This window comes from Pongo abelii, chromosome 7, assembly GCF_028885655.2.
Source record: "Pongo abelii isolate AG06213 chromosome 7, NHGRI_mPonAbe1-v2.0_pri, whole genome shotgun sequence".
Lineage (NCBI taxonomy): Eukaryota > Metazoa > Chordata > Mammalia > Primates > Hominidae > Pongo > Pongo abelii.
In genome coordinates, this window is record NC_071992.2 from 32,394,377 (window position 1) to 32,411,824 (window position 17,448).

At 47.6% G+C, this 17,448-nt stretch overlaps 1 protein-coding gene and 1 long non-coding RNA gene across 6 annotated transcripts in view; one reads left to right on the plus strand and one right to left on the minus strand.

Annotated features, from left to right (window-relative positions):
* RBPMS (RNA binding protein, mRNA processing factor) overlaps nucleotides 1-11,340 on the plus strand; it is a 184,465-nt gene extending 173,125 nt beyond the window's left edge. For 4 of the 5 annotated variants that reach the window (XR_010140974.1, XR_010140972.1, XR_010140975.1 and 1 more), the window contains 2 exons: nucleotides 6,907-7,010; nucleotides 11,220-11,340. The gene's annotated coding sequence lies outside the window, so the exon portion shown is untranslated. The remainder of the gene's footprint in view (nucleotides 1-6,906; nucleotides 7,011-11,219) is intronic. The other variant, XM_054561397.2, reaches the window with a different exon arrangement.
* LOC134761827 (uncharacterized) lies at nucleotides 355-16,458 on the minus strand. The gene is made up of 2 exons (XR_010140976.1): nucleotides 15,370-16,458; nucleotides 355-1,134 (listed from the first exon to the last, which is right to left on the minus strand). It is a non-coding gene; the product is annotated as an uncharacterized LOC134761827 (long non-coding RNA).
* Between the last annotated feature and the right edge of the window lie 990 nt (nucleotides 16,459-17,448).

Consider the following 17,448-nt stretch of genomic DNA (forward strand, 5'->3'; position numbering starts at 1 on the left):
GAGATTTATTAGAATGAGTTTCCCTGCATACATCATATCCAAAGTACTAATCATTATAAAATACCTCATTTTCCTACCAAAGGTGCAGTGCACAGTTCCAGCAGGCTTTAAGGTTTTCATCATGAAGGAAGCACTACCCTAAATGGGTATTTTTGGCCATTTTAGGCCTAACTTTGCTTCAGAGAACTACCAAATGCCTTTTCTCCATTTCTACAAAATACCAAATGCCTTCTGTAATTCCGAAATTCTGAATTTCTGTTAAGTACAAGGCACTGTTCTTCTAAACTCTAATTTAGTATGTGAATTTGGAGAGTCTACTTAGAGTTAAGCTTTTAGAATGTTTTAGTTCCACCATCAGTCTTCTCTTGGTTTACACAGTTCCTTCATGAACAGGAAGAAAAATGACAAGAGGGAGGGGCCTGATCCTCATCCTGTTAGAAGTGCTGAAGAGGTCATGGCAAACCTGTGCACCTGACTTTACAATAGTGTCATGGGCCTTTCCTTGGAGACTTCTATTCTAAGATAAAAATACTTCCAAACTAAACTAGTGTTCTTTTCTTTTTCTACCATTAATACTGAGTCCATGTGCTTTTGTTAGATCATTTGAAGCCATTTAGATAGACTCTTCTGGAGAGGCATTCTATGGAAAGAACAGGCCCCTGGTCGACTTAATGGAGAAATGTTTCAGACCTCTCACAAGAAAAAGACACTAGAGCTGGCCTCGCGCAGGTCAGTGCCCTGTCAGTGAAGAAGAAAGAGAGCATTGAATAAGATTTTTAAAGAGTGCTAGGGTTTATTGGACACAGGTAAGTTGCCCTGTTGACCTGAAGTCTCGGTTGGTGGGTCAGGTCACCTTCAAGATCTGGGAGGACTTTTGAGTGTGGACTTCATGTTTGAAGTTCTCATCACGCAGGAGGGCCGGCCCTTTTGGATGAGCTCAGGTCCGAGTCAGAAGACCCATTCTCTGTTCGCAAAGGAGAGGTCTCAAAAGACCGTAGAGAGATGAGTAATGGGCATGAGAGTATCAGAAGCCCACAGACGATTCTCAGAGCAGCCAGTCATAGCCCAGCAGCCACCTGGCCATTCACGGCTCTTTCTCTGATGGCAGGGATAGGCAAGTTGAGAGAGAGCGCTCTGTAATTTAGGACATCAGCATCAGTAAGCTAAAATTGTATCTACTCTTCCTGTAACCCAATGTATTTCATATTTTAACCCAAATACTTCATATTCGAGTGTGGCAAATAATAATAGTCCTCAGGGGCGATCGCAGGTGAAGGACACAAATCCTTCCAAGGTCAGTGAAACAAATTTCTTTACCCAAAGATTCCCAGAGCCTTTATTACCATATGAACATCATGAATATTTAAGAGGAGGGGGCTCTGGTACACAGTGTTCCTCAAGCTTACTTGAAACCAGGTCATCCTTTTTTCACAGAATCTTAGGAGACTAATGTTTCATGCTTGGGGGAACCATATCCTAACCTCTTAGCCAGAAACGAAACCAGAGGCTCCCATATATAGAGATCCTTGGATGAGTAATCATGTGTGATACTGCTCATTAATCTGTGATATTTAAAAACCCAGACAATGTAGTAGCTTCTTTTCTTGTACTACTTTTGTCCCTTATTCTGAAATTAAATGTCGTGTGTGTGTGCGCATAAGTACCCTTTTTAAATGGTAGTGTTAGGAAGTGGTAATTGTCTCTTAAATGTCCTTTATTAGTTAACAATTCATGATAGATAAAATGTTCTTTTAAAATGTTTATTTTGTGAATTCTAAAAGTTTGCTTTTTAAGAGAGATTTTTTTGCTCCAGGGAATACCATTTTTTAAGCTATAAGACCATATTTGAGATACAGTCTAGGGTCTATGAAGTCCAGAATTTCCTAAGTCCATGTTTCATCTTCGTATGCCCATAATTAACTTTTAAATACAGATCCTAAAGCCTTACTTAACTGGTTGCATAGGAACCTCCCCATTACCATGGTGCCCAGCACTGCCTTACAACTCTAGATGGCACTGAATGGACCCTGCTGTGAGCACCTCCCTATTCCATGACAGTATGTTGAGTTCTCCATTGTCAGAGGCTGGTAGGGTGTTCAGCTAGAGGTGTCTAGGATGAGGTAACTGGAAATTCCGAAGCACACGAGAGAGGGCATGGCTTGAAACATTGACCTGGCCCTCAGCATAAACTGACCGTTGAGGAAGTTCATGAAACTGGAAGAGAGGCCCCTTGCCAAGCATATCTGAGAGCCAAGAGTCAGCAGAGAAAGAGCAGCCCCCAGAGAGTGGAGAGGGAGCTGGAGGAGCAGAGGGCGCCGGCCACTTCTGTCAGTCAGATGCTTTAGGAAAGTCAAGCATAGTGAGAGAAGACCTTCAACTTGGCAAATTTCAGTTGGTAGAAAAGTTGGCAAAGGATGTTGGCCTGGGACCTAAGGAAGGGCTTTTTTCCGCTTAAGAATTTATGTAGGCCACAGAGAAGACATCCATTGTGAAGCAGTTGCGTGGGTTCCAGTGACAGAGATCCTGGGTTTCATTTGTATCTGCTCACCTAATTTTTTTTCCAAATCATTTCTCACAGACCCTTCAGCAATGGCTACTAGAAGGATGAACAATTGCCCTCCTTTGGAAGTACGGCTTATAAGAGCCCTGTAAGATCCGAGTAAGAATATGTAATGGACCAGGCGCAGTGCCTCACGCCTGTCATCCCAGCACTTTGGGAGGCTGAGGCAGGCGGATCACTTAATGCCAGAAGTTTGAGACCAGCCCAGCCAACATGGTGAAACCCTGTCTCTACTAAAAATATACCACAGCCAGGCATGGTGGTGGGCACCTGTAATCCCAGCTACTAGGGAGGCTGAGGCAGGAGAATCGCTTGAACCCGGGAGGCAGAGGTTGCAGTGAGCCAAGATCACGCCACTGTACTCTGGCCTGGGCGACAGAGCAAGACTGTCTCAAAAAAAAAAAAGAATATGTAATATCTCCCGTGGATAAATCATTTGTTCTGAGCTAAGCTTGGGCCATGAGCCAGACTCCTTCCTCGGAGCCTGTGGGGAGCAGGTGAGGAAGGAGTATGGATAATGGTGCCCGTTACTCCTGCACGCGGGGGAGTCTAGTTTCCCAGCCCATCTAAAGTTAGACTAGCTCAGTGCGGATCTATTATTTCAGCTCCTTCTAGTCTCTTGGATCAAGTCCTTTCCAAGATGGCCCATAATCCAAGCTGTGTAATCTTAGGCAAATGTAAATTAGAATTGGAAACAGTGGTGCTAATGAGCTAATATAAACATTTTTAAACCAGAACAAGTCTGTCAAAAAGGCCAAATGAAAGGCGCATACCATTCATTGGCAGAGGCCCACATGGCTCTCTCCGTTCGGCGGAGAGGGCTTCCTTCCCCAGCTCGCTTTCCCAGCACGGAAAGAACAGAAGACGAGCAGGAGTGATGCTGTCCTTCCAAATCCTCAAAGGCCAGCACTCCCAGAGGTCCTTCAAGGATTTTTCATTTATCTACTTAGACTTCTTAGTGCTAAAGAGAAATCAGTGACTAGACTAGATATGTAAATAAGCACTTTATTCTCTAGACAAACATTTGTTGTGTCTGCTATGTCCCAGATACGAAAATGAAAAAACAGGCCTGTGCCCCTCAGGAGCTTAAGTTCTAATGGCAGAGAACTGTGGACACATGTACAGGAGAGGGAGTTACTGCTCACGATGCTGCAAGACCAGCCTGCTGTGAGGAGAGCCAAGCTGAGGGCATGCACAGGCCATGTGCATGCTGTTGCTGTGGCACAAGCAAGGCCATCAGGAGAGGGGTGGTCAGAGGGGGACAGGGTGTTACTGGTGTTTTAATTTGCTCCGCCTCTTGCTGATGGATGGTGTTGAGTCTGGCCACAGGCTGTGTCTGCATCACTAGAGTTTTGCTGATGGTCCAGCCATGTGCCAGAGAGCCCAGAATACAGAATCACGATTGAAAATTGTCAGTTTCCCAGATACACTGAGAACAGGAGAGCATGAGCAACGTTGCTGTCCTTACATGCAGTGAGAGCGAGGCAGCTTTCCTTGATGGATATTCAAATAGAGTTGAACTGTTCGTGAAAGGGAAGAACCAGCATTTGGGAGCCAAGTGGGGTATAGGGGAACGTCTTCTTTCAGGACTCTTGAAATTTTCCTGGCCATGGACCGGGACCAGAGCCCAGAAATTATAAGCACATGTAGTTACAGCCTCCCCAGATTGGAGAAGGAAATGGCAAGAGAGAACATGGTGGAATTTGGAGCTATTTTTCCCTTCTCTTCTGTTTTGGGTGGAACGGCCTCACCCGTCTTTGGCTGTGAGCTTGAGTCATCCTCAGTAGAGTCCCAGGTGCTGGTGCCCAGGTGGAGCTTAGAGCTTAACAAGGAGGAAAGGTACTGGGGCTCCAGAGGCCCAGACAGCTGCGGTGGCTCCTGCTGTCACCCTGGCCTCCCCTTAGAAGAAAGCCACCTGTCCATGTCACGCTATCACACTGCGGTGCACCCAGCAACCAGTATGAGGCTGTGAGGTCTGCACATCACACCTAAGGCTACTAACGCCATAACTGTCCGTCATACTTAAGGCTAATACGGTGAGCAGCTGCAGCGTCTTGGGGAGGAGATGGGTAATAAGTAATCAAATAGACATAATAATTTGGGTGGTGATAGTATTCAGGGAATAAATAATAAGGCCAGGTAAGCAGCTCAGTCTTGTGGTGGGGCCGGCACTTCTGGTGCCCTCTGCTTCAAGTTAGCAGAGCAGTCAGGGTCTGCCTGAGAAGGTAACATCTCAGCAAAGACCTAGAACTTCACCAGCTTTATATGGGGTTTCTTTCTCAGAACACATTCCACTTTAGTGAGGCTTGGAAAATATTTAACTCCTGTAATCTTAAAGTAAATGGACTGGAAGTGCAGCAGGCTTGGCTCCCATGTGGCACTAAGGAATCACTGGGAGAGCGCACAGGGCCCTCCTCAGAGACCTTTCTCTATTTTCCCAGTGAGGAGACGCAAGCCTGGTTCTGCAATTCTTTCCAGCTCTGGAGTCTGTTATGGTTCCCATCTGAGCTCTAAAGGTAGGGGTGGGCCTGAAGACCCTCCACGCTGCCAGTCCTGTGGATGCGGTGGGTGCCCCTCTAGCCACCACTGTCCTCCGGACTGTGCCACATCACAAGCACTTACCGAGCTCCTCTACAAACCACGTGACAACCAAATGCAGTGAAAACTGCTGCTCCCCAACCTGCTCCTGCCCATTGTGTTTTCTGTGGATCTGTCTGGAGTCCTTGGAGACTCCTGAGCATGTGCACCGGCAGAGCTGCCTGACTCTTCCCTGGAAGTTCAAAGAGGGTAGCCACGTGTTCAGACCGGGCCATGGGGTCTGGGGGCTCCACGGGCTCCATGACTCCTGAGAGCAATTCCTGGCCGGACTCTGGCTCATGTTACTGCCCACCCCCCACCCAGGTAACCCCAGGGGTGCAGACAACTGTTGTTGAGGTCCCAGGGGCGGGTTGTCCCCTATGCTCCTGGGGACATGGAGGAGAGGGAGGGTCCCAGGATCCCAGTACTTGTATGAGTCGCACTGATTAGCTGAAGCCCAGAGGCTTCTTAATCACCCTAAAAATGCAGCCTCCCGGGAAGTGTGGCCTGGCTCTGCAGCTCTGGGTGGCTCGTGCTCTCTCTCCTGTGTGGAGGGGGCCTGGAGAGGTTGGGTGAGCTGATAGGTTTCATGTGCAAAGATGATTATTTTCCTGTTCTCAAATAACCCAACTTTTGCTAGGAAACTAGAATCATCTAATGTTGTATAGTGAAGTTCTGGGGAAGATGTTTTCTTCCTTAAATCTGAGGAGAGAGATGTCCTAGGAAGGTAGTCTTCAGGCTCACTCTTGATTCCAGAGCTGGGTTTCAGCACACGCAGTCCCCTTTCCCTGAAGAGTCCTGGTGGGGCCACTCGGAGGTGCCAGCTGAGCCAGTGCCACCTTTCTGGGGAACCCGGACAGTCCGCAGCAGTACGTTATGCACTCCAGTTCTCAAAGCCTCGCATACTGGACATGGCCGGCCTGCAGGGAGGGAGATCTGAGAAATGTTAGTGGGAAATAGGACCACTGGTGTCCACATGCAGGGAGTTGGGCTTCCTTCCCTGGCACTGGAATCCTTGCTGTAACCAGCCGGCTCAGGGGCAGCCATGCCTGCAGGGGGAATATTAGAAACTGATTCTTTGCTAGGTCTTTGCACCTTCGTATTTCAAAATTCTCAGACCCTAGAGTAGAGTACAAGTAGCCAGATATGTTCACAAATGTGCATCCTTTTAGTTTTTGTTTTCCAGGAAGTGCTTGGAGCAAAGTTTAGTCCTTGGTGCCTGTGACAGACAGGGATTTCCTATGGCCTTGGGCTGACCAAAGCTGCTGTGTTTCGAAGCAGCTCCTGGAGGTGGTTGTTTCTGGATCTTGCTGTGTGGGGCCTCAGGTCCCATGCCTTTCCTCTGCAGGGCCTTTGGACAGTCCTCCGGGTCTAGGCCACAGCCCTTGGGATGCAACCACAGGGACGTGGTGTAGAGTCCTGCTTGCTGGGCCTGCAGCCTCCTAGTGTGCCCTCAGCGAAGAGTTCACATGCTTTTCTTGGAATGTCCTTCCTCGCTGGCCCCCAGGAGCCTCCTCTTACTTGCTCCGCCAAGTCCTCAGTGCGTTTTCCTGGCTGAGAGCTTTTCATGTCGCATATCCAAGGCCATTCTGCAGCAGCCTCTCGTCCTCAGATCAGCGGCAGAGGCCTTTGATCTCTTTCAGCGTTGCCTCTCTTGGCTCTCTGCCCTCAGAACAGGCCGGTCTTCAAGACCGAGGCAGCCCCCGCAGGAGGCAGCCCCAGGTGGAGGTTACTGTGCACCGTTAACGGGTGATCTTTCTCCATCCCAGGTCCCAGGTGTGTGATGGCGGCTGCAATCTGTCTTGTGGGTATTAATGCAATCTTCAGTGGTGGCTACTGTTCTCTAGCTGTTCTACAAAACTGGAGCATGCTGGTGAGTAACAGAGTCAGGGCTGAACAAGCCCTCAGGGGCGGCATGGCGAACACGTGGGAACTGCAGGCCTCTGGGGGTGGGGTCTGGCATTCCAGGTGCTCCTGCCCCTCCACCCCAGGTGATTCTGCCCGGAGCTCTTTAACATCTGCTCCAACACGGCCTGCCAGGGAAGGTCATCCCAGGACAGCAACTGATACATTTTTAAAGCGCATCACCCCAGTATTTGGTGCTCACCATGTCCTCCTTAGATAAGACTGGCACCATGAACATCTGGCTGTCCAGCAGCACCTGGAGTGAGGAATTCCGCCTAGGGAAATGTTACTGAAACGAAGCTTTTCCCTTTAAGCGTCGCCTTTTTTGGGGGGAAATTATTTTGTTGGAAATCTGTTTCAGATGTAATGTGTGTATCCCCCCATCTTATTAATCCAGTTATACTGCATATGATCAGCCATTTGATGACTTTGGGGACACAGGATAATTACCTTGGAGCATGACTGAATCAGAATTCACAATGAATTTCTCTAGACTGTGGACCTCTTAGTAGTTCATAGTTTTGGTGATCTGTCTTTTCAGTCGGTATCACCTGTCACTCCTCAGTTCGTTAGCTACTAGCAGGAAATGTAGTCTAAAAAAAATCCTCCTTGTAGCATCCCCAGAGGTGACCTTACTGCTGGGTCTCTGGAAAGCCTGGCTTAGAGCGGCAGGAACGCCAGGGGCGAGTCTATGGTGGTTTATGTCAGGCTCCATCCCTCTGAGGGGCCTATGAAAAAAGGTGAGTCTGAAAGGAACAAGGTTCCTGCTACAGACAGAGAACCGAGCAGTTCTGGCCAAGGATGTGGGGCTGCATTTGAGGGGCTTAAGTCACTTCATACTCCAACGATACCTCTCAGTGCCGACCCAGGAGCAGGCCTTAGGTGTGTGCCACACTGGGCGACCCGCCTCCCACCACCCCAGGGAGCTTTCCCACAGCAAGCCGGACCCTGCACTTTGGGCATTTTTCCTGGGGTGCCTGTTTCTTGCACTAACCCAAGCTTTTTTCACATCACATAGGGCAGCTGGGTCTATCCCAGTAGGTCCACGGCCTTCTAGCTTTTCCTTTTGTCAAGGCTCTTAATAGTCATCACTCACTCAAACTTTTTTAAAAGACATGATTTTGTTCTTCCTCCTGGGGATATTTAAAAACCAATTAAGCCACTTGCACATTTTTTTCCACTTATGCAATTTTTGAATGCTGGTTAGACATCATGATTTTTAAATGCAGCAAGTCAACCAAAGTATCAACAATGCAAGGAGCAGGAGTTTTCCTGGTAGGCCACGGAAGGGCCTAGTGGTGGGAGACAGAAAAGAGGGGACAGGTCTGGGTCACGGTCCTGGGGGCAGCTGAGGGTCAGGTTGCAAATGCCCCAGATGTGCCTGAGAGAGCGGCAGCAGCCAGCATGAAGGGGAGCAGTGGCGTTCTCAGCACCAGTGTGTTAAGGTGGGGCTCACAATTTCTTGGGGGACTTCCCTGGGTTACAGCGGCAAGTTTGGAGGGGGCTTTTCTCTTCCCAAATCTGAGGTCAGACGACAGTGCTTATGTGACCTACCCTTTGAGGGCAGAGATGGGCTGTTCTCCATTGGAGTTCCAGACTGCAGAAGACCATGCCCCTAGAGGCTCCAGAGACCGTGAACTTTTTCGATGACACATTTGAAAATCTCTTTATTACAAATTAATATCAGTACCTGATTTTTTGAAGATGAAGCTGACAGATATTAAATGAAAACTGAAGCACTCTTAATTAGGAACCTTTGCCACATGATGGCCCATGTTTATTTGGAGTTGGGGGGAGAACATGCCTTATCTGACTTGGTAACTAGGAAGCCTTAGAAACTCTTGGGGAAGGAATCCTCAGGAATTAGGTCAAGGAGCTGCAGATGGATCAAGGGAGGCTTTCCTCTGGGAGAAAAATCTCCCAAGGCATTGGACCGAGACCCTGACTGGGTGCGAAGACACCGCAGAGTGAGGGGCAGGCAGCGGGCATCCTGACCCCAGGCCCATCTGTCCCCGCGTTCCACTAAAGACCCGAAATGCAGTGTTTTAGAATTGTGTAATATTCCTTAAGAGACCAGGAGACATCCTCCAGTGTCTTCAAACTGGGACTGTTCCCACTTACCTGAGATAAGGAGATTTGTTCCGTCTTGACGTCCCATCAGCTGTTATGTCATAGTCGGCCCCTTCCAGGAAGGCCCCGCGAGGAGAACCTGCTCCTAATCAGAGCCTTATGCGTTCCCAACCCTGACCCTGCCATCCCTCCATGGGGCTGTGTTCCCAGATGTCTTTGGATTCTGTTTAAAATGTCCTTGTTAAGACATTCCAAGGTTTGAACTCCGCTCCTAGCTAAACCTCCTCCTTGTTTACAGGGACTGAAATAGCCACATTTTGACCTTCTGTTCAGTCTGGGATCATCTGTGGTAGTGTGACTACATTCCTTTCCCATGCAAGGATCCCATTTACATGGCAGTTATGGAAGGCCCAGAAAACCAGACTTGCTCCCGCCCTCTTCCTATGTTCCTTCTCCCTTCAGATTAGCCCTCCTAGGCAGCCATTCCGCCTGCTTAGGGGCTGAGGCATTGGAAAGCTGCGTGGGTCATTACCCAGGAAAGCTGGAGCCACCATATCCCCCTCATCAGGGCCGCAGCTACCCATGGAGGCTCAGGGTGCCCCTGGGCTGGTGTGCAGAACCCAAAGTGGGTCACCTGGCCTGCTCCCAGGCCAGACGTCATCAACCCCGGGGGCCCATGTCTCAGTGCCACATGCCATAAATGACCCACCACTCCTGTTTTTTGTGTCCTACAGTCTAAAAGTGTTTGAATGGAGGGTTTGCATTTGGGCCACCTGCAAGTGACTGTGTCTGGGGTTTGAGGAGAAGGAAAAGGTCTCTCTCAGGAAAATAATGCAGGATCATCCCTGTCGAAGCTAAAGTGGCCTGGTCAGTGAGAACCCCTGTGAGGAGCACAGAGGAGGAAGCCCTTAAGATCTCCAGAGGCATGAGTTCTGAAAGACAGTGGGGCCTGTATGTGCTGAGGGGACTAGAACAGGAGAGGAAGTAAGAACAGGCACGGCACGCTCTTGCTGAAAGTAGACTGCAGCCAGGCTTTTGAAGGCCTTGAAGGATGTATTAGGGATTTGGAAGCCACTGGAAAGATGAGCACGGGTGGAGAGTGATTTAAGGATGTTGTTGTCATGCTGCCCGAAGCAAAGTGGATGAAGATTCGAGGTAGAAGCACACATCTGCACAGGTGGCCCTAAGATAGTGATGGTGGAGTGGAAGGAGCAGATGAGCCAAGAGGACAGGAGATGAGGTCGGTGTAAAGGGGAGGGACAGGCCAGGGGTGCACAGGGATGAGTCTGAATTTGGCTGCCTTGAGGGCTGTCTACAGTAAGCATACTTAAGCGGATGTGCTAGAACTAATGTCATTATTTATTTGCCACAACCTAAAGAGACAGGCAAGTATTAGTCTCCCGTCACAGAGAAGGTCCGGGGTATCCAGGGCCCGCTGTGGAAAGCTCTGCCTGGCTTGCCCCTGCTCCCCCGGCCGTTACCTGCTACCCACTCATGCTGTCATTCAAAAACTGGGCAGTGAAAAGTCACAGGTCAGATACAAATTGGACAGATTTGATTTGTATAGAAAGGAACATTTACAAGCTCATCCCATACGCTATGTTTCAGTGGTCACCTAAATATTCTCATTTCAGGACTTTTTAAAACACATTTTCCCAAATCTAACTTGGGACATTTAAATAGGTTATCAGTAATTATCTGTTTTTCTTTATGGCCTCTTCCCGCACACAAATAAGCATCTCCCTGTACAAAACTCTAGTGTGTGCTGAGCTGATTGATTGCCTTCTGCATACACCTTTTCTACAACTTCTCAAACGTGTGTGACATGCTGGTAAGATGGCAGGAAAAGGAGTGACCAAATAATACAATATAGCTGAGATGTGTTTCAAGAAAACCTCTGGGCCAGGGTAGGGGTCTGTGAGTGGGAGCCAAGGACTTGCCCCATGTTTCTAATCAAGGTGAGACCACTGACACGTGTGGTCAGCAAAATCCGCACACTGTCATCTAACCCATCCATTCTCCCATCCACAGCATCTCCAGGACGAAGCCATCGCAACTAGGGAGGGGTTGACACCTGCTCTCCTAACATGTTTTCTTTCTGTTTCAGGCTTGAAAAAACCTTGCCCAGTTTTGATCCCTTCAAGACTTTGTCACAGCCTCTATCACACATCTGTTTTTCTCGAAGAAAAAAATATAATAAAAATGTTTTACTCTTTTACACTGTATAATTGTAAGAAATAGCGTGTTATTTGTGAATGCATGGTCTGAAATGTCTGTACAGTTTGGAGATATTTTCAAACGAAACGTAAGAGAAGTCAACAATAAAACAAAGAAAAGTTAGTATTTTTATACCAAACATTTTAAGTATGCTGGGATGGACGATCTTAACACTGGTTTGGATCAGTTTTTGTTCTTGACTTTTGAATGCTTGTAATTAAAAATATCTATTTTTTTCCTCTGAAGTAAGTTGCATGTTTGAGGCATGTTTCCAAATATTATCAAAATTTCCTGAATTGTATTGTGAATATATAGAAATTTGTGCCTGGCCAGAGTCCAGGGTAAATTTAGTAGCGTGGTGTTAGATGTTAGAAACAGAACTGTTATTTGCAGTGTTATGTCTAGGATCCCAGTTCTAGTAGAACAGCCCTACAAGACAATCAACCAGAAGCCTCCAGGAGCTTCTACCTATGGCTTATTCACAACTGGGCAAGAAAACATCGTTGGTAAGAACTGCTGGGTGTGCCCTGAGAAAGCCCTGGCAGCTCCAGCTGTGACTATATCAACTGTGTGCCAAGTGTGAGTTTGTGCAGTTTTATGTTTCCACTCTCCTGTATGTGTAGGCACTCGATGCCTAACCTACCTTCCACAAGCCAGCCCCGCATCCCTGCTCCCCCAGTGGAAGTGCAGAGCCCGCCTCACTGGTAAGGGAAAACCTTGGCTTGGGAGGCCAGCCCTGGCCCATGAAGGGGTTGGCTGTGTCCAACCCACTTGGCTGCAGTGGGCAGCTCATGTCTCTATCTCCAAAGTGATGTTTGCAAAACATCGGCTGAACTGAGCTGGTGTTCCCAACTCTTGGCAGCACTGGGCCAAACTGACCACATACCATGAGCTCCCAAATGGCGTGTGCTCACTGTGAGACGACCTGCCACACCGCACAGGAGACGGAGGCAGTGGGCATTTGGAACCAGTTCTATTCAGACTTCGTCAAAGCCAAAGTCAGTCTGGTGTTGTCAGTTGACACATCTCCAGAGTTCATGACAGCTCAACCTCTCCCCTTGTACAGAAGCCATTTGTAAAACCACACTGACCTAAATTCAGCTGCCAAACACAATCACAGTCTTTCCTATTGATCTGCTCGGCTTTTGTTGAAAATTTCAATGTCATGATTACCTGGTTGGTTTGGGTTTTTGTTTTGTTATTTTCCATTAGAAATATAAAGATGTCACGAAGCTTTTAAAGGTCAACACAAAAAACCAAGGCCAGGAGTGAGGGGCTCTTTCTTACTATAAATAAGGGGAAAGGGCAGTTAGCTCGAGGACTTGTGATGGATCCACTTTGGTGTTCAAGGACCTGCCTATGCCCTCAGTGCCAATTGGCTCTTGGTGAGATGCCTGTACTCCTCTCTAAGGAAAACAGCCACTTCTGCAGTCTATTATGCTTTTATAACTGTTTAAAGGTACTTTTCTATTGTCATTTTTAAAAAATAAAGTGCTTATTCCAGCTGTCACACCATTGCTTGACAAATTCTTTTTTAGCAAGACCAACTACATATATCCCACACTGCAGACAAGAGGCCAACAGATTTCGTTCCCATTTTCAGGCTTCAGCAGAGCTAAGCATTGGCCATTAAGCTTAGGCACAAAGAAATTAAAGGAGGAAGCAGACACCGAGGAAAGCCAGAGAGAGAATAAGTCTGCAAAGGCACGACCACAGCGGCTGGTGACCAACAATGACACCAGAGGCAGAGGGACCTCAAGGGAGGCCCCTCATCTATCTTGGCCTACAAAGCTTGACTCAGGATTATCTGAATTACATTAAAATGTCACTTGGGTTTTCTGCTGACTTAAATATCTTACCCCAGGCATGGTGGCTCACACCTCTAATCCTAACACCGGGAAACTGAGGCAGGAGGCTTGCTTGATCCCGGGAGTTTGAGACCAGCCTGGACAACACAGCAAGACCCTCAGTTTTAACATCAGTCAGGCATACTAGCACCTGTGGTCCTAGCTACTCAGCAGACCACAGAGGAAGGACAACTTGAGCCCAAGAGGTCGAGGCTGCAGTGAGCCATGACTGCTCCACTGCACTGAAGCCTCGGCAACAGGGCAAGACCCTGTCTCCAAAACCACAAAAAATTAAAAAAAAAAAAAAAAGTGGAAAACCAGGCACCAATTGCCAAGACTATCGTCTTTTATATACACTCTCACCTACTCTTTTTCCCCCAAAAGGAGAAAGCAAAAAAAAAAACATTCAAGCAGTCGCAACAACCACTACTGAGTCTTGCTGGGTACTGAGATGACCCGCAGTGAAGCTCTCACAGCCTGCCTGCAGAAGAGCTTAGCCACCAAACGTAGGTTGTGTCCATTGCCTTCCAACTCATGTAACTGTAGAAGGCCAAAAGCTTTCCTGGGCCCAGGCTTAGAAGGCCACGCCAGCATGGCTCTCAGGCCCGCCTGATCTGCCTTTGGTCCACCTGTGAGCTCCAACTCATAGGCACCAGAGATTGGCCAAACAGCTAAGGAATGGAGGCTAGTGAGTTCTTAAGGGGCTTTGCTGCCTCGGGACTGCCCGGACTCCATCCCAGCCAGTCACTGGCTGAACACAAGTCACCTATGATTTTTTACAGGGGGCCTTGGGATGGATGAGCACCCCGATCTTCCCCATGCTGATGACAGTCATTCATGATGTGCAAGTGACAAGTCTGGATGGTATTTACTAACCTAGTGTGACCTCCAGATATATTTCCACTCACCAGCCCCAACTTCATTAGGGTCTATGCAAAGTTACCCTTTTTGTCACTCTATTGAACAGGAATGAATGCAGTATGTCTTTTGGAATAAGAAAAAGGCAGGCTGTTTGCTCTTGCTCCCATGCAAAATGTCCCAATTTGTAGGCTCCAGAAAGATGGTAACTAAGCCCATCTTTTTGTGTGATTACCAAATGAACCCTTGTTAATGTCGAACTGATACAACTATAAAAGTGGCATCTGAAATTAAATACCATGCTTTCCATGTCTATAACAACATTACAAATTAAAGGAATTTGAAAAGAACCTTGCAATTCACAAAGTGAACATTACATTGCCAATTAATCACACCTGGGCTTCAGACTCACCTGGACCCAGGGCATGCACGTGTGTCCACCCTACTTTCATGGACTAGCTTGCAATTGTTACTGCCCCATCCCTGAATTCTGTGTTCCAATACACAAGAATTCTTGGTGTCTGTCAAGATGACATAAAGAAGTAATTTTTTTTTAAGAGACGGGGTCTCCAGACTGGAGTGCAGTGGCAGATTCACAGCTCACTTGCAGCCTCGAACTCCTGGACTCAAGCCATCCTCCTGCCTCAGCCTCCTGAGTAGCTGGGACTATAGGCGTGTGCCACCATGTCCAAATTCAACTTGTTGTTTCTGAGCGCTTTGGGCAAGACGTTATCTGTGCTAAGAATCTGGACAGGTTCCCAAAAGCACTCTCACCCACCCAGTTGGAAGGTTCTGGCACACAGTTGCTCTCCTCTCCAACTCTTAAACCATTCTCTCCACACCCTCATGGCATAAAACAACTTTACAGCCTGCGTAGAAAACCTAAGAATATTCATTACCAGTGAGGTGTTACTTAAAACACTCATCCTCAAAAAATGCCTCTCCTAAAACTCTAATAACTATGATAATGAAAAACTGTATGTTGTCAGCAATTTGATCAAGAGTGCTAAATTAGGAAATTTCAGTAACTGCCACTGTAAAGCTATCTGTCCCTGCTGCAGAACATCCCACATGGAACTAATATTAACTCTTGTGTGAACTGGCTGGCTCCATAGCTACCCAATCCTGAGAGAGGCCAGTGCGCTGTGAGAACTAGGCCCCTCTGCAGCTCTCCAACGAGCCTGCCACTTCCCTCTTCCTGACCCTCCGTTCAAACTCATTCCTACTTGGGGGGCGAGGGAGGAGGGAGCTCTTCCTACAAACTGTAATAATTTGCTGGTAAACATAAACAAAACAGTGAAGCCTTCCATTCTCCACCGTTCACATACATCTCACCTATGGACGATCTGAGGGGAAGAGAAAATTCGGGTCCTTGTGTTCCACTTGTCCAGTTGAGAAATTCACGTGGAACTCTGCCCATGGTCGTTAATTCCAAGTTAGGAACTTGGGCCAAATGCTTAAAGTCAACCCAAACTTCTCTTCTGAGCAAAAAGGAAGGCCTAAATGCAATGAGAAATGATGCACGAGTTAAATAAAAGATTTACCTGGACAAAAGAGCACTTTTTAAAACTAGAACATAAGCCTTGGCATGGGGGCTTGGCAGGCACTTCAAAACCTCACAATCACCACCCACGGGACAAACCTGCTCTCGGCGCTTCTAGAGCTGGTCCTGCCTAAATCAGGATACGGTTCACTCAGTTATCCCCTGCTGGCACCCTTCTGTGTTTTCTTTAAAGGAAAGTCTTTGCCTTTTCTCCCTTGACATGCAAGCCCCACGAAGCTGTGGCCGGATGAAAAGTCACTGGGCTTTCACCAGGGTCTCGGAACCACATGGTTAAGTCACACAAATGTGCTGGTCCTATCCCCAACCAATGGAGTTGGATTAGTCCCCTCCCCATCTGCTGAAGAGCAGGATCCACATTTATTTCTAATGGAAATCCAGAGAAGGAAAATGCACTGTCGTTCTTTACACTGCAGCCAGAGGGGGGTCAACCGTACAGCACCAGGGCCGTCTCTAGCTCTTTGAGTTTCCAGCGGTGCTTCCCCCAACACTCCACAGGACAGGGATGGGTGTTCTATGGTCCAGTTAGTCTGAAAAATGGTTTCCAAGAGGTCCTTGGACCATCCCACCACAACTCCCACAGAACACCTTCTCATCTCTCAGGACAAGCCCACAAAAACCACCCTGAGAGACCTCGAACCTGCATGAAGCTCCAGGAGGGCTGCTCCGCCTCACTGCAGAAGGCGCGGCACCAGGCTGAGCTTGTCAACAGTCAACCAAACCTTAGAAAACCCCAAATCCTCCCCACAAATGAGTCATCTGAAAGTAAAAACAGTAGCTACAGGGAAGAGACACTGAGTCTCATCTTCTACACCTCAGAAAATCACTATTAACTAAGAATCAGGGAACTGATAAACCAAATGCCCTCAAAACCAAATCCCACAAAACCGTCCACACTCAGAATCCCATTCTACTGCTAGAGATTTCAAACAGCTCACAGATAAATCCGGGACTGTCCACTCGCAGTCCCTTGAATGCTGGGGCTGGAAGGAACGGGATGTCCCGTGCTGCCTTTCCACTAAGCCTCTGCTCAACAGGAGTCAAGTGCCACTCTGTCCCCTGGGTCCCACCATCATCTGGCCACACTTACAGGCTGTGACAGCAGCAGCCAAATGTTCGGTTTTTACACTCTGTCCAGGCTTGACTACATTTCCCTTAGCTATCCTCTAAAAGCCTCACATCATGGTGATGAATTATAGATCAAATGCACTCCCGACTGTCATACCCTCTTAACTCACCCAGCCGTGCCATTCCCACGTGCTTCTAAATGGCCAGCAGAGCCACCAGAAACGGGCAGAGGCGAGAACATGACTTCAATTTGGTGTTTCTGGTGGATATGTTTTCAGACACCCAGAAGAACTGCGAAGAGACAGCTTTCTCTGTACAGCATCCCTCGAAGATGCTGCAGACTTGGTTCCAGGCCATCGCAATAAAGCAAATATCACAGTAAAGTGGGTCACACAAATGTTTTGGTTTCCCAGTGCATATTAAAATGTTTATGCTACATGATAGTAGAAAGTGAGCAATAGCATTATGTCTTAAAGAACCCAATTATATACTTTAATTTAAAAATAAATTATTGCTAAAAAAAAATGCCAACAAAGTGAGCACATGCTGTTGGAAAAACGGCACCAACAGATCTGCTTGAAGCAGGATTCCCACAAACCTTCAATTTGGAAAAGAAACTCCACAGTATCTGTGAAGACACATAAAGCAAAGCACAATAAAATGAGGTGTGCCTGTAATATGACCGTCCAACACAAGTAACCTTCCATCAATGTTCCCACAAACACTGTATCCTCCTCAACACGTCACCAGATGATGCAACCCCAGTACCTTGAGATGGGGTATAC